Raw genomic sequence first — 17694 nt, 5'->3', positions numbered from 1 at the left:
CTTCTGTTTTTCAGCAAGATCAAATCAGCCATCACCATAGACCATCCCAAAGGTCTTGCTTGGCTAAAACACAAATTAAAACACAAAAACAAAATTACTATAGAGGTAATAATGTGTACTTATTTAAAAATAGAACCCAAAGCAAAAAAACACAAAAGTAAATTTGGGTTGTCTCCCAACAAGCGCTATTGTTTAACGCCCCTAGCTAGGCATAAAACATAAATCTAGGTATTTTCATCTTTGGTATTAAATCCATAAGTGGCCCTCCTAATAGATTCATATGGGAACTTAATTTTCATTCTTGGAAAGTGTTTCATGCCCTTCCTTAACAAAAATTGATATCTAATGTTTCTTTCTTTCATATCAATAATTGCACTAATCGTTCTAAGGAAAGGTCCACCAAGAATAATAGGACATGTAGGATTGCAATCTATATCAAGCACAATGAAATCTACGGGCACATAATTACTATTTGAAAAAATAAGAACATCATTAATCCTTCCCATAAGTTTCTTAATAGTGGAATCCGCAAGATGCAAATTGAAAGAACAATCATCAAATTCACGGAAACCTAGTTCATCACCTAAATTTTTCAGAATTGTGGAAACACTAGCACCCAAATCACATAAAGCATGGCCCTCATAAAATTTAATTTTAATCTTAATTGTAGGTTCCCACTCATCATGAAGGTTTATAGGGATAGAAACTTCCAACTCAAGTTTTTCTTCAAAAGATTTCATCATAGCATCAACGATATGTTTAGTAAAAGCTTTATTTTGATTATAACTATGAGGTGAATTCAACATGGATTGCAACAAGGAAATACAATCTATCAAACAACAATTATCATAATTAAAATGCTTGAAATAAAAAAGAGTGGGTTCATTGCTACTTAACGTTTTGACCTCTCTAATCCCACTTTTATCAATTTTTGCATTAAGATCTTTAAACTCCGAATCATTGGAACGCCTTCTAGATAAAGTTGACTCATCTCCAGTCCCATCTTTACCAAGATTTATATTAGAAAACAAAGATTCAATAAGAGTCACATAAATCACTTTAAGATCTTCATCATTATTTTCAAGGGACTCCGGTTTAGCGGCCATCTTATTTACCAAAGTAGTTTGGTTATCGGAAATTTGGCCTACTAAATTTTCAATATGAGAAAATTGATATAAGATCATATATTTCCTTAGTAACATCATCAAGCTCTTTATTGATATACTCCATCATAGTTTTTTATTCTTTAAGTTCATTCCTGAGGAAACTATTATGCTCAAATTGTAAGGACATGAAGCTTTTAGCATTATTTTCAATCTCTTCCAACATCCTATTGTAAGGATCAAAGCTCTTAGGTTGAGCCATAGTGACAAACAAGCAATCTAGCACACAAGCAAAAAAGAAAACGAAAAGATGAACAGAAGAAGGGAGAATAAAAAGGCAAATATTTTTGTATTTTTTTGAAAATGTTTTAGAAGTGGGGGAGCAGAAAACGAGAGTCAAATGGGAAATAATGCAATGCAAGAGATGGGATTTTATGATGGCTACTTGGTAGGCTTGATGTAGAACCTCCCCGGCAACAGCGCCAGAAATTCTTCATGCTACTTCTTGAGCTTGCGTTGGTTTTTCCCTTGAAGAGGAAAGAGTGATGCAGCAAAGTAGAGATAACTATTTCCCTTAGCTGTAGAACCAAGGTATCAATCCATTAGGAGTACACGGAAGTCTCCAATCTATGCACCTGCACATACAATAAAACACTTGCACCCAACGCGAAAAAAGGGTTGTCAATCCCTTCATGGTCACTTGCAAGGATGAGATCTTATAGAAATAGATATAAAAGATTACTAGACGTAAAACAAAGTAAAAACAAATAAATTGCAACAAGGTATTTTTTTAGTTTTTTTGGTTTATAGATCTAAATATATATGATGGAAAATAGACCCAGGGCCATAGGTTTCACTAGAGGCTTCTCTCTTGAAAGAAAATAATACGGTGATTGAACAAATTACTGACGAGCAATTGATAGAAAAGTGCAAAGTTATGACGATATCCAAGGCAATGATCATGAATATAGGCATCACATCTGTGTCAAGTAGGCCGACTTCTGCCTACGTCTACTACTATTACTCCACACATCGACCGCTATCCAGCATGCATCTAGAGTATTAAGGTCATGAGAACGGAGTAACGCGTTAAGTAAGATGACATGATGTAGAGGGATAAACTCAAGCAATATGATGAAAACCCCATATTTTACCCTTGATGGCAATAATACAATACATGCCTTGCTACCCCTACGATGTCACTGGGTGAGGACATCGCAAGATTGAACCCAAAACTAGGCACCTCTACCATTGCAAGAAGAACCAATCTAGTTGGCCAAACCAAACCAATAATTCGAAGGGAAATGAAAAGATATTTGATCAGGCATATCATAATTCAGAAAATACTCAAATAATATTCATAGGTAATCTGATCATAAATCCACAATTTATCGAATCTCGACAAACACACAACAAAAGAATATTACATTGGATAGAACTCCAAGAACATCGAGGAGAACATGGTTTTGAAGATCATAGAGAGAAAAGAAGCCATCTAGCTACAAGCTATGGACCCGTAGGTCTATGGTAAACTACTCACGCTTCATCGGAAGGGCAATAGAGTTGATGTAGATGCCCTCCGTGATCGAATCCCCCTCTGGTAGGGTGTCAGAAAAGGCCCAAAGATGGGATCTCACGAGAATAGAGGCTTGCGGCGGCGAAAAAGTATTTTGGTGCACTCTTCTGGTCATTTGGGAATATTTGGTAATTTATAGAGCAAAACTTAGGGTTGGAGGAGTCCCGTGGGACCCACAAGCCAGGGGGCACACCTGAGGGATTGTGGAGCCCTTGGGACTCTTCTGGCTCCCTCTCCAACCTCCGTAGATGTCTTCTAGTCCAAGAAAAATCATCGCGAAAGTTTTATTCCGTTTGGACTCCGTTTGATATCCCTTTTCCGTAAAACTCAAAAACAAGGAAAAACAGAAACTGGCACAGGGCTCTAGGTTAATAAGTTAGTGCAAAAAAAATATAAAATAGCATATGAATGCATATAAAACATCCAAAACATATAATATAATAGCATGGAACAATAAAAATTTATAGATATGTTGGAGACGTATCACCACCCATGTTTAGCAGGCCGAGGGGCATGCAGACGTAGTTTGTGGTGATGCCCCCGCTCCGGCCGACGTGCGACAGCCAGAAGATGTCCTGAAAACTGGCCTTGTTGAGGCCCGGGACGTTGACACACACGCGCAGCTTGCTGCCCACAATGGGAGCAGAAGGTGCATCGACGTGCGACGTGCGATAGCCAGAAGATGTCCTGAGAACTGGCCTTGTTGAGGCCAGGGAAGTTGACACACACACGCACCTTGCTGCCCACAACGGGAGTAGCAGGTGCGTCGAGGGGCCGTGCGGGGCTGCGCTCGCCGCGCATGGACTGAGCCTCCTATAGCTTGTGCATCTCCTAGGTAATGAACTCCTGTGCTCGTGGCGCCTCACGTCGTGCTTCTTGCTTACGAGGGTGCGCGCCGAACCACGCCTCCAAGTGGTGCCCAAGTACCTCCCTCGTCATGCTGGCCAGGTCAGACGTTCTCTAGGTGGAAGCCCCCGAGCCTGCCTAGAGGGAGGCACCGGGTGGGCCTTCTTATGCGGGAAGGAAGGAAAGCCCCGTCGGCAAGCGCGGCGCTGGAGGTGTCACCAACTGATGCCTTCATCGCCTCAGGATGACTCTTGGGGAGGAGCTGCTTCTTCTTCATGGGGGCGGGCTCGGGAGGCGCAGTGGCGTTCTCGTTGTCAGAATTCTTAGTCATAGTTGCCCGGCAGGCATGCTCAATGGAGCAGACCTTGTCCTTTTCATCATAGGCAACAAAGATGATGCCGCTGCACCCTGGCATCTTGAGGACATTGTAGCCATGGTGGGTTGGCGCCACGCACATAGCGAGAGCGGCATATCCCAGGATGACGTTCTACGGGAGGATGATGTGGGCCATGTCGAAGTCGATGAGCTCATTGTGCTAGTTGTCGCGAGTGCCGAAGGTAACTAGGAGGCGCACCTTCCCCAGGGGAGTGGTGGAGCCATCGGTCACCCCCGAAAAGGGTCTGGTGGGCATTAGCTAGTCGTAGGGCACATAAAGCATATCGAAAGTTGCGATGGAGATCCCGTTGAGTCCGGTAGCCCCGTCGATGAGGGTCTTGGTGACAGAGACGTGTTGACCCACAAGTATATGGGATCACTTGTAGCCTTTTCGATAACTAAGGGTGTCGAACCCAATGAGGAGCAGAAAGAAATGACAAGTGGTTTTTAGCACAGTAATGTTTGCAAGTGCTAAAATTGTAAGTAACAGAGTAGTTTAATACCAAGATAATTTGTAACGACCAAGTAATGATAGTAGTAGCAAAACAGCAGCAAGGTAGCCCCATCCTATTGAGGTAACGGACAGGCCAAAACGGTCTCTTATAATAAGCAAAGCGTTCTTGAGGGTACACGGGAATTTAATCTAGGGACTGTCATCATCTTGATTCGATTCATGTTCGCTACTTTAATAATTAGATATGTGGGTGGACCGGTGCTTAGGTGTTGTTCTTACTTGAACAAACCTCGTACTTATGATTAACCCCCTCGCACGCATCTGCAACTACGAGAAAAGTATTAAGAATAAATTCTAACCATAGCATTAAACTTTTGGATCCAATCGGTCCCTTATGGAATTGCGCATAAACTAGGGTTTAAACTTCTGTCACTATCGCAACCCATCATCTAATAACTACTCCACAATGAATTCCCTTAGGCCCAAATATGGTGAAGTCTCATGTAGTCAACATTCACATGACACCACTAAGGGAATCACAGCATACATACTATCAGAATATCAAACACATATCAAGTTCACATGATTACTTGCAACATGATTTCTCCCGTGACCTCAAGAACAAAAGTAACTACTCACAAGTGATAAACATGCTCAATATCAGAGCGGTATTAAATAGCATAATGGATCTGAACATACAATCTTCCATCAAATAAACCATATAGTAATCAACTACAAGATGTAATCAACAATACTAGTCACCCACGAGCACCAATCTATAGTTCCGGTACAAAGACTGAACACAAGAGATGGACTAGGGTTTGAGACGTGATGGTGTTGTTGAAGATGTTGATGGAGATTTCCCTCCCCAAGACGGGAGAGTTGTTGGTGATGATCATGACGATGATTTCCCCCTCCGGGAGGGAAGTTCCCCCGGTGAATCACTCCGCCGGAGGGCAAAAGTTTTCCTGCCCAAGTTCCGCCTCAAGACGGCGGGGCTCCATCCCGAAATTCCTCCCCTCATTTTTTCTATGTCAAAAATGACTTATATACTAGAAGATTGGCACCGGAGGTGGTCTGAGGAGGGCACAACCCACTAGGGCGCGCATGGGCTTACTGCCGCGCCCAGGTGGGTTGTGCCCACCTGGTGGGCCCCCTCTAGTACTTATTGACTCCAATTTTTCTTATGTATTCCATAAAAATTCCATGTAAAGTTTCAATTCATTTGGAGTTGTGCATAATAGGTAGCCTAATGTAGCTTTTTCAGGTCCAGATTTCTAGCTACCGGAATTCTCCCTCTTTGTGTGTACCTTGCATATTATGAGAGAAAAGGCATTGGAATTACTCCAAAAAGCATTATTATGCATAAAAACATTATAAATAACAGTAGTTGAACATGATACAAAATGGGTGTATCAACTCCCCCAAGATAAGACCTCGCTTGTCCTCAAGCGAAAACCGAAATCGATAAACATGTCCACATGCTTAGAGAGAGAGGTGCCGATAAAAACAAAATATGGACATAGAAGCATCATGTGAATTATTATAATAGCAACAAACTTTAACATAAAACTTTTATCATAGAAATTTTATTATAGGCTTCTCATGAATAAGTAACAATTCATCACACTATTGAAGTATAAAGCAGAAACTCTGTTGGAAACCAACAAACTATGTTCTCAGTCAACTTTGCAACTACAATCCATCATATTTTCAGGAAGGGTCACATATGGGAGCCTTTAGGCAAGTCCATATACTCAACCATCATATAGTCTTCTATCATTAGATAGTACCAGTTCTTTAATTTCTTTTTAAATAGGTGGATGATATTTAAACCAATTCTCCTTATGGAGACCAACATGAGTAGCAAATGATTCACAAGAGGAGGCTACTATCTAAGAGTCAAGGCCATGTCTAGTGCTAAACTTTTGAAAAGCATCGGTATTCATAAAAGATTTAACACAATCATACTTAAGCTTAATACCTGACTCTCTACCTTCATTGAGTTAAAATCTTCAGAGTTGTGTTTAATTATTTCTAGAAGATCCCACCGGAATTCAATAGTCTTCTTCATAAATGAACCAGTACAACAAGTATCGAGCATGGATTGATCATCACGGGAAATCCGAGCATAGAAGTTATGAATTATAATTTCTCTTGAGAGCTCATGATTGGGGCATGAATATAATATTGAGTTAAGCCTCCCCTAATCTAGAGAAATACTTTATCCTTCACGAGGCCAAAAATTATATATATAATTCCAATCATGATGAACTAGATCCATAGGATAATTTTTTGGTGAAATTCCAATTTCAATCGATTCCAGTTCCAATATCCAATATCAACACATAGTCTATACCATGCTAATCCTTTTCCATTCAAAGATAAAGGGAAAACGTTATTCTTCACTTCATCTCTAGGTAAACCTGCAAGCTTAAACAATCCACAAAGTTCTTCCACATATATCAAGTGCATATCACGATGATCGATTTCCATCTCCTGCATAAGGATTAGCTAGCACTTGTTCTATCATACCCGAAGGAATTTAATATTCAATATTTTTAGTAGGTGCAGTAGCTTGAGGGATAACTACTTGTGGTTCCGTTCGAGGTGAACATACCCCAAACAAACCCCTCAAAGGACTGTTTTCCATCGTAACAAGTGACAATAAATTTCAGCACGTAGTAATAATTTTTCTTTACCAATTTCCACTTACCAAGAGCGTTCACTCCCCGGCAACAACGCCAGAAAATAGCCTTTATGACCCACAAGTATATGGGATCACTTGTAGCCTTTTTGATAAGTAAGAGTGTCGAACCCGACGAGGAGCAGAAGGAAATGACAAGTGGTTTTCAGCAAGGTAATTTCTACAAGTGCTAAAATTGTAAGTAACGGAGTACTTTGATAGCAAGATAATTTGTAACGAGAAAGTAATGATAGTAGTAGAAAATTGCAGAAAGGTAGCCCAATCCTTTTGAGGTAAAGGACAGGCCAAAACGGTCTCTAATAATAAGCAAAGGGTTCTTGAGGGTACACGGGGATTTCATCTAGTCACTTTCATCATGTTGATTCGATTCGTGTTCGCTACTTTGATAATATGATATGTGGGTGGACCAGTGCTTTGGTGCTGTTCTTACTTGAAAAAACATCCTACTTATGATTAACCCCCTTGCAAGCATCCACTACTACGAGAAAAGTACTAAGAATAAATTCTAACCATAGCATTAAACTTTTGGATCCAATCGGTCCCATACGGAATAGCGCATAAACTAGGATTTAAGATTCTCTTACTCTTGCAACCCATCAACTAATAACTACTCCATAATACAATCCATTAGGCCCAAATATGGTGAAGTGTCATGTAGTGGGCGTGCACATGACACCAGTAAGGGAATCACAAGATACATACTACCAAAATATCGAACACATATCAAGTTCACGTGATTACTAGCAACATGATTTCTCCCGTGACCTCAAGAACAAAAGTAACTACTCGCAAGTGATAAACATGCTCCAGGTCAGAGGGGCATTAAATTGTCTAATGGACCTGAACATATAATCTTCCACCAAATAAACCATATAGTAATCAACTCCACGATGTAATCAACACTATTAGTCACCCACAAGCACCAATCTATAGTTCCGGTACAAAGATTGAACACAAGAGATGAACTAGGGTTTGAGAGCAGATGGTGCTGTTGAATATGTTGACCGAGATTGCCCTCCCCAAGATGAGAGACTTCTTGGTGATGATGATGATGATGATTACCCCCTCCGGGAGGGAAGTTCCCCTGGCGGAATCGCTCCGCCGGAGGGCAAAAGTGCTCCTACTCAAGTTCCGCCTCGAGACGGTGCGCTTCATCTGGAAAGTCCTCCCCTCATTATTTCTAGGCCAAAATGACTTATATACTAGAAGATGGGCACTGGAGCTGGGCCGAGGAGGCCACAACCAACCAGGGAGCGCCTTGGCTCCCTAGCGCGCCTAGGTGGGTTGTGCCCACCTGGTGGGCCCGTGTGGTACTTATTGACTCCAATATTTCTTATATATTCCATAAAAAGTCCCCATGAAGTTTCAGTTCATTTGGACTTGTGCAGAATAGGTAGCTTGACATAGCTTTTTCAGGTCTAGATTTCCAGCTGCCGGAATTCTCCATCTTTGTGTGTACCTTGCATATTATGAGAGAAAGGGCATTAGAATTACTCCAAAAAGCATTATTATGAATAAAAATATTATAAATAATACTAGGTAAACATGATGCAAAATGGACGTATCAAGACGATGATGATGGTGGTAGTGCATAGCATGGGGAGCGCGCCGGCGGTGGCTCAACACCTGAGGTGGTCCTTGGAGTCAATGGCATACTATGACCACTTGAGGGGCTGCACAGCCTCAAGCCTCGGGAGGTTAGCATTCACCTTGCGGGAGAACTACTTGATGGGGCGGTTAGATGTGGAAGCCCGAACTGACATGAGGATGCAGGCCACGGTGCGAGGCTCCTGGTAGCCCCCAGAACCCTCATCTTGATGGTTGTTGTCGTTCCTCCTAGGTGGCGGCGACAGTAGTGGAAGTGTTGAGGAATGTAGTAATTTAAAAAATTCTCCTACGCACACGTAAGATCATGGTGGTGCATAGCAACAAGACAGGAGAGTATCGTCCACGTACCCTCGTAGACTGTAAGAGGAAGCGTTATGAGAACGTGGTTGATGTAGTCGTACGTATTCACGATCCGACTGATCCAAGTACCGAACGTACAACACCTCTGAGTTTAGAACACGCTCAGCTTGATGATGTCCCACGAACTCCGATCCAGTAGAGCTTCGCAGGAGAGTTCCGTCAGCACGACGGTGTGATGACGGTGATGATGTTGCTACCAACGCAGGGCTTCGCCTAAGCACCGCTACGATATGATCGAGGTGGATTATGGTGTTGGGGGGCACCGCACACGGCTTGGAACAATCAACTTGTGTGTCCTAGGGTGCCCCTGCCCCCGTATATAACGGAGCAAGGGGGAGGCCGGCCGGCCCTTGCAGGGCGCGCCAGGAGGAGGAGTCCTCCTCCTAGTAGGAGTAGGACTCCCCTTTAATACTCCTACTAGGAGGTGGAAAGGAAGGAGGAGAGGGAGAAGGAAAGGGGGGCGCCGCCCCCCGCCTTCCCTAGTCCAATTCGGACCAAAGGGGGGCACTATCATGCGCTTTACACCAATATGGCCTAAATTGCAATAGCACAAATAAGATGCACTATCATTATCACTACTATCGAGATTCATTAAAAATAGACCACTCTTCAAGGGTGCATGACCATAAAAGATATTACTCTTATATATAGAACAACCATTATTCTCTGATTTAAATGAATAACCGTCTCGCACCAAACAAGATCCAGATATAATGTTCATGCTCAACACTGGCACCAAATAACAATTATTCAGGTCTAAAACTAATCTCGAAAGTAGATGTAGAGGTAGCGTGCCGACGGTGATCACATCAACTTTGGAACCATTTCCCACACGCATCGTCACCTCGTCCTTAGCAAATCTTCGCTTAATCCGTAGTCCCTGTTTCGAGTTGCAAATATTAGCAACAGAACAAGTATCAAATACCCAGGTGCTACTGCGAGATTTAGTAAGGTACACATCAATAACATGTATATCACATATACCTTTGTTCACCTTGCCATCCTTCTTATCCACCAAATACTTGGGGCAATTCCGCTTCCAGTGACCAGTCCCTTTGTAGTAGAAGCACACAGTCTTAGGCTTAGGTCCAGACTTGTGTTTCTTCTCTTGAGCAGCAACTTCTTTGCCGTTCTCCTTGAAGTTCCCTTTCTTCTTCCCTTTACCCTTTTTCTTGAAACTGGTGGTTTTGTTGACCATCAATACTTGATGTTCCTTCTTGATTTCTACCTCCGCAGCCTATAGCAGTGCGAAGAGCTCAGGAATTGTCTTATCCATCCCTTGCATGTTATAGTTCATCACGAAGCTCTTGTAGCTTGGTGGCAGTGATAGAAGAATTCTGTGAATGACACTATCATTCGGAAGATTAAATCCCAGTTGAATCAAGTGATTGTTATACCCAGACATTTTGAGTATATGTTCACTGACAGAACTATTCTCCTCCATCTTGTAGCTGTAGAACTTATTGGAGACCTCATATCTCTCAATCCGGGCATTTGCTTGAAATATTAACTTCAACTCCTCGAACATCTCATATGATCCATGACGTTCAAAACGTCGTTGAAGTCCCGGTTCTAAGCTGTAAAGCATGGCACACTGAAGTATCAAGTAGTCATCAGCTTTGCTTTGCCAGATGTTCATAACATCAGGTTCAGCTCCTGCAGCAGGTTTGGCACCTAGCGATGCTTCCAGGACGTAATCCTTCTGTGCAGCAATGAGGATAATCCTCAAGTTACGGACCCATTCCGTGTAATTGCTACCATCATCTTTCAACTTTGCTTTCTCAAGGAACGCATTAAAATTCAACGGAACAACAACACAGCCCATCTATCTACAACAACATAGTCAAGCAAAATACTATCAGGTACTAAGTTCATGATAAATTAAAGTTCAATAAATCATATTTAAGAACTCCCACTTAGATAGACATCTCTGTAATCATATAAGTGATCACGTGATCCAAATCAACTAAACAATGACCAATCATCACGTGAAATGGAGTAGTTTTCAATGGTGAACATCACTATGTTGATCATATCTACTATATGATTCACGCTCGACCTTTTGGTCTCAGTGTTCCGAGGCCACATCTGCATATGCTAGGCTCGTCAAGATTAAGCTGACTATTTTTTCGTGTGCAGAACTAGCTTGCACCCATTTTATGTGAACGTAGAGCTTATCACACCCGATCATCACGTGGTGTCTCGGCACGACGAACTTTGGCAACGGTGCATACTCCGGGAGAACACTTGTACCTTGAAATTTAGTGAGAGGTCATCTTATAATGCTACCGTCAATCAAGCAGAATGAGATGCATAAAGGATAAACATCAGATGCAATCAATATAGGTGATATGATATGGCCATCATCATCTTGTGCCTTTGATCTCCATCTCCAAAGCAGCGTCATGATCACCGTCGTCACCAGCGCGACACCATGATCTCCATCGTAGCATAGTTGCCGTCTCACGAAATATTCCTTCTATGACTATCGCTACCGTTTAGTGATAAAGTAAAGCAATTACAAGGTGATTGCATTGCATACAATAAAGCGACAACCATATGGCTCCTACCAGTTGCCGATAACTCCGTTACAAAACATGATCATCTCATACAATAAACTATAGCATCATGCCTTGACCATATCACATCACAACATGCCCTGCAAAAACAAGTTAGACGTCCTCTACTTTGTTGTTGCAACTTTTACGTGGCTGCTACGGGCTGAGCAAGAACCGTTCTTACCTATGCATCAAAACCACAACGACATTTCATCAAGTTAGTGATGTTTTAACCTTCAACAAGGACCGGGCGTAGTTACACTCGGTTCAACTAAAGTTGGAGAAGCTGACACCTGCCAGCCACCTGTGTGCAAAGCACGTCGGTAGAACCAGTCTCGGGTAAGTGTACACGTAATGTCGGTCTAGACCGTTTCATCCAACAATACCGCCGAACCAAAGTATGACATGTTGGTAAGCAGTATGACTTGTATCGCCCACAACTCACTTGTGTTCTACTCGTGCATATAACATCTACGCATAAACCTGGCTCGGATGCCACAGTTGGGGAACATAGTAATTTAAAAAATTCTCCTACGCACACACAAGATCATGGTGATGCATAGCAACGAGAGAGGAGTGTATCGTCCACATACCCTCATAGACCGTAAGCATAAGCGTTATGAGAATGCGGTTGATGTAGTCGTACGTCTTCATGATCCGACTGATCCAAGTACCGAACGTATGGCACCTCCGAGTTTAGCACACGTTCAGCTCGATGACGTCCCATGAACTCCGATCCAGTAGAGCTTCACAGGAGAGTTCCTTCAGCACGATGGCGTGATGATGGTGATGATGTTGCTACCGACACTGGGCTTGTCCTAAGCACCACTATGATATGATCGAGGTTGATTATGGTGGAGGGGAGCAATGCACACGGCTTGGAACAATCAACTTGTGTGTCCTAGGGTGCCCCTGCCCCCGTATATAAAGGAGCAATGGGGGAAGGCCGGCCGGGCCTTCCAGGGCATGCCAGGAGGAGGAGTCCTCCTCCTAGTACGAGTAGGACTCCCCTTTCCTACTCCTACTAGGTGGGGGAAAGGAAGGAGAGGAGGGAGAAGGAAAGGGGAGCGCCCCCCCTTCCCTTTCACTAGTCCATTTCGGACCAGAGGGGAAGGGGGCGCACGACCTGCCCTGGCCGGCCCTCTCTCTCTCCACTAAGGCCCATGTGGCCATTACTTCTCCCGGGGGGGGGGTCCGGTAACCCTCCAGCACTCCGGTCTTCTCCGAAATCACCCGGAACACTTCTGGTATCCGAATATAGTCGTCCAATATATCAATCTTTATGTCTCGAACATTTCGAGACTCCTCGTCATGTTCGTGATCACATCCTTGACTTCAAACTAGCTTCGGTACATCAAATCAGATAAACTCATAACACCGATCTTCACCGAACATTAAGCTTGCGGACCGTACGGGTTCAAGAACTATGTTGACATGACCGGGACACTTCTCCGGTCAATAACCAAGAGCGGAACCTGGATGCTCATATTGGCTCCTATATATTCTACGAAGATCTTTATTGGTCAAACCACATGACAACATACGTTGTTCCCTTTGTCATCGTTATGTTTACTTGCCTGAGATACGATTGTCGGTATCTCAATACCTAGCTCAATATCGTTACCGGCAAGTCTCTTTACTCGTTCCGTAATGCATCATCACGCAACTAACTCATTAGTTGCATTGCTTGCAAGGCTTATAGTGATGTGCATTACCGAGAGGGCCCAGAGATACCTCTCCGTCAATAGGAGTGACAAATCCTAATCTCGTTCTATGCCAACTTAACTAGTACCATCGGAGACACCTGTAGAGCACCTTTATAATCACCCAGTTACGTGGTGACGTTTGGCAACACACAAAGTGTTTCTTCCGTAATCGGGAGTTGCATAATCTCATAGTGATAGGAACATGTATAAGTCATGAAGAATGCAATAATAATAAACTGAAATGATCAAGTGCTAAGCTAATGGAATGGGTCAAGTCAATCGCATGATTCTCCTAATGATGTGACCCCGTTTATCAAATGACAACTCATGTCTATGGTTAGGAAACATAACCATCTTTGACCAACGAGCTAGTTAAATAGAGGCATACTAGTGACACTTTGTTTGTCTATGTATTCACACATGTATTATGTTTCCGGTTAATACAATTCTAGCATGAATAATAAACATTTATCATAAAATAAGGAAATAAATAATAACTTTATTATTGCCTATAGGGCATATTTCCTTCAGGAAGGCCCGCATTGTCCAGACACTACAACAAACACCCCCATATAGCAACACATGTCTTGCAACGACGATAATACAATGTGTTGTTTGATTGAACCCACCTTCCCCACTTAGCGTTAACCTCCCCGTACCCACCTCCATCTCTTTTTGCACTGTCAACACTTAGTCACGAAAGGTGAAATATCCCTTCACTAAAACAAATCCAGAGACACAACCAGCAGCCAAGGCTCCCATAGTCGCTGCCGCTCCCTCGCCCTCGGCCGCCTGCCCTTGCTCCTCTTCCAAGCTTGCCTCCCTCGCCAATTTCTCGGCTCCTCGGGGATGCACACTGTGTACGTCGCCCATCCTCCTGCATCGGGGAAAGCATCGCTCCCGCCGTTCCTCCGGCCGACCGTAGATGCAGACGCCGCCGCCGTTCTTCCGCGCGATCGGGGATGCAGATGCCGTCGTTGTTCGTCCGCACAGCCAGGGAAGATGCAAGTACTGACGGACCCTTCCTCCTCAACTGCAGGAGTTCAGCAGGTCTTATTTTGTCCCTCCCGCATATGCTTTTCTTTATTTGTATCCTCAAGGATTTGTTCTATTTGATTTATTCCCCAAAGGGAACCAATCAACACATGGATTCAGTGGATTCCTGCATGTCACTCGGATCACTCGGATCCCTTTAGGGATTGAATCCCTTGCATCAACTATTACCTCCATATAAATACTATTCGATTATATACAGGGTTTGACATGGATTTAATTATTGTATCATGATGGCAGACACCAAAAAACAGAGATTTGAAGCACAAGTACTCTTATTATAAAAAAATCATGAAGCAATGTACGTACAGATCCCAGTTAATGCACCATCACATTCCTATTTCTAAACAACCACATGTTTGTTTACCACGATTATTGCTAGTATATATATTTTCACATTTAATAGTGAAGCAAAAGCTTATTTGCTTGTTGCTTCCCAGTTTAAATCTTCAATGCAAAGGCATTACACAGTTACTAATAAGTAGAGTATACTTTAATAAGTATATGTAGTAATCAACTCTGATTAATACTAATAAGTGGATTTCAGAAATCTGGAAAAAAAGCCAAATACATGCCCACAACAATTGATTAATTGGTGAGGAGAATGGGATAATTCAGCCCTAGGTAGGAGGTAGTAGGAAACTAGGATCAAGAACTGTCTCAATCTAACCATATCCTATAACTTAAGAAGAGGAGAAGAAAGAGAAGCGAGATGTACCTGTGCTGCAGTCATCGTCGCTGCTGTCTGGAGATGGCCGCCCTGTCCCTGTCACTTCTGCCTCGCGGTGCAGACTCGCAGTGTTCTATTCCTGTCCAATCCATGACTTCTTTCTATGCATGAATCTCTAATGCAAGGGGAAGACCCTCTAGCCTCTATGAGCGCTCGCCGAAGCTAGTGCCGCCGGCAGCAACTACGCCATCATGTACCTTGCCCACAGCCCCTTAAACCTCTCACCAATGTGTTCTTCCTCCCTTCTTATCCCCGTGAAGGGTCAAAGTGCCAGCTAGCATTCTAGCTCTTCCATCTTTTCCATATTTGGTTAGCTAATCTTCTAATGTTTTAACCCCAACAATTGATTCCTCACAAAATTTACATCACCGTTTTGCCTCCTCCTCGCCCTTATTCATGTGGAGACAGCAACTTAAATTAGAGATGAACCAATCATAAGTGCCATTACTTTACTGTTTGTACCTACAGTTCTGCTTCTTGATTTTTCTGTGTGATTACTTTACTTCGGCTCATTGATTTCAGGTGGCTCTTTCAAATTATAAGTGGCTATAGAATGAGATATCCTGATCTTTCAGTTTGGGTTCTTTCAATTGTTTTCCTCTTACCTCTAATGAATTTATTTATCATATATATCCTTTTGTTTCCCGACTGAATCACACGTGGACCAGTATGCACTTGCCTCATCGCATTACTATTTATAATAGGGAGATATTGTGCCTTCTGCATTATAACAAATGAATGCATGGCATGTGTGTTTGGCTCAGCTACCTTGGATTGTGTACATGATATTTTTGGAAATGTGCTATGTAATACACGAATACTTAAGTATGGATTATTTTTGCGCCCAACACAAGCGACCACTTCTCAACTTCGTTTTCTTTTCACAATTTTTGTTTAGTGAGTAACTACTCCATATTTGGTAACTTGAGTGTCCGCTTCTGACAACTGGATATTAGATGTCTCATTGTGCCCACACTCCCGATCATTCTACCAATCGGGTATGCCTGATATTTCTGTGAAATGACTACACGGCTGTGTCCATGGAGCCATGTGCGACTCTCATGTGCGAGGTAATGAAATACATCTCTACAAGTAATGGCTAACTAACGATACCATTGATCTTACATGCTATTTGGCTGTTATGTGTGTCACGTGTCTTGGTTTGAGTACCCAGTATTACATAGGCGCTGCCTTGGTTCTCGGAAATAGTTTAGATATATCCTCGTATGCTTAAATTTGGCTAGAGTTTAAATTAAATCTCTTAACTATAAGATAACATAGTATACAGAGTGTTCTAAACTACAGATGGGGTGATGGTCTACTTTTTTTCTTTCTTCGTGCTTTCAGTTTGGTTGTCTCTCGCCAAGTTTTATTGGAGAAAACATGTGACCATGAGTTGATAACTCCAACCATCCCAAATCGGATGATGCTCTTTTTTTCTGTTGTTTCTTTTTTAGGTTCCGAGAATCTTATTCATGGATCAGGAAAATATAATTCTCGGGTAACTACAAAGTTTTCCATGATGTACATTACTTAAGGATTTTTCAAGTTGTTCGCACTGAGATTTTCTCCTAATACAACATAGCAAGCATGGCTAAGGAATCATCCCAAGCTGAGTACTACAGGAGTAATGTGACGCAAAGCTAATTAGTGCAGAGATCTCAAGAAAATGGCGATGTTCAACATTTTAGTAGTCAGTACTATTGGTTACATACATTAGCTAGTTGCTGAATTCATCCAGTGTTTTTATAATATAATGTTTGGATACTTTTTAGTAGCAAAGACAAGCTGATAGTTTTCACAATGAACAACCACACCAATAGGTCAAAGGTGCTTGGTTTTTTGCTTTTCAAAGGTGAAAAAAGTAAAATTAGTACACGGATATAGGTTGCATATAATCTGCAATGTTTTTTTAATAAATTCATGTTAAAGAAGTGTTCCTATTCAGATTGTTAATTATACATTTAAATTTTACTTCGATTAGCCTGATTTTCTTTACTATAAGTTACTCATCTCATATTGTTGTTGTAGATCACTAAGATAAATTTACGACGCAAGTCTCAGCTGTTAGTTGCAAGGTTAAGAATGGAGCTACTACTACAAGATAATTAGAGTGCCATTTTAGGAGCAATGTTTCAAACATTATAGTTGATTGCAAGGTCAAGAACTACTAGATATAGTTTCACCTCATGTAATCGTTGGATCATGTTCTTTGTAATGCAACATAGTCTATTTAATATATGAGATTTGTAATCTTTGGATCATGTTCTTTGTAATGCAACTTATTCGATTTAATATATGAGATCTTTTGGTTTGTTATATTGTGCCTCCTATGCACTTCCGCATTGACCTAATAATTATGGATGACAATATATTAAATGTCATTAATTGTTCATGTTATCCAATGAAGCTTAAAGTCATTGCAATGCTTTGTTATCTCCATTTAATTAAAAATCCTTTTGTGTAGGGTCGCCACCAATGTATATGAAGTGTTGTTGGACTCTAGCTTTATATGTTGCTACCTAACAACGCTTCTACATGTCGTTTACCAATGCATGCATATACGTTGTTGTTGGTCCTTCCAACGCCACCAACGGCAACACATAATAATCCGTTGG

General features: G+C 42.0%; 1 long non-coding RNA gene and 1 pseudogene across 1 annotated transcript; one reads left to right on the top strand and one right to left on the bottom strand.

Annotated features, from left to right (window-relative positions):
• Window positions 1-9548: 9548 nt before the first annotated feature.
• Window positions 9549-10854, bottom strand: LOC147975408 (uncharacterized; annotated as a pseudogene).
• A 3134-nt stretch (window positions 10855-13988) lies between these two features.
• LOC147975407 (uncharacterized) lies at window positions 13989-17395 on the top strand. The gene is made up of 2 exons (XR_015600738.1): window positions 13989-16577; window positions 17108-17395. It is a non-coding gene; the product is annotated as an uncharacterized LOC147975407 (long non-coding RNA).
• Window positions 17396-17694: the final 299 nt, after the last annotated feature.

Source organism: Triticum urartu, chromosome 4A (assembly GCF_056163025.1).
Source record: "Triticum urartu cultivar PI428250 chromosome 4A, HENAU_Tu73, whole genome shotgun sequence".
Taxonomy (NCBI): Eukaryota; Viridiplantae; Streptophyta; class Magnoliopsida; order Poales; family Poaceae; genus Triticum; species Triticum urartu.
The sequence above is the reverse complement of the archived record's forward strand: the minus strand, read 5'-3'. Positions and strand labels throughout refer to the sequence as shown.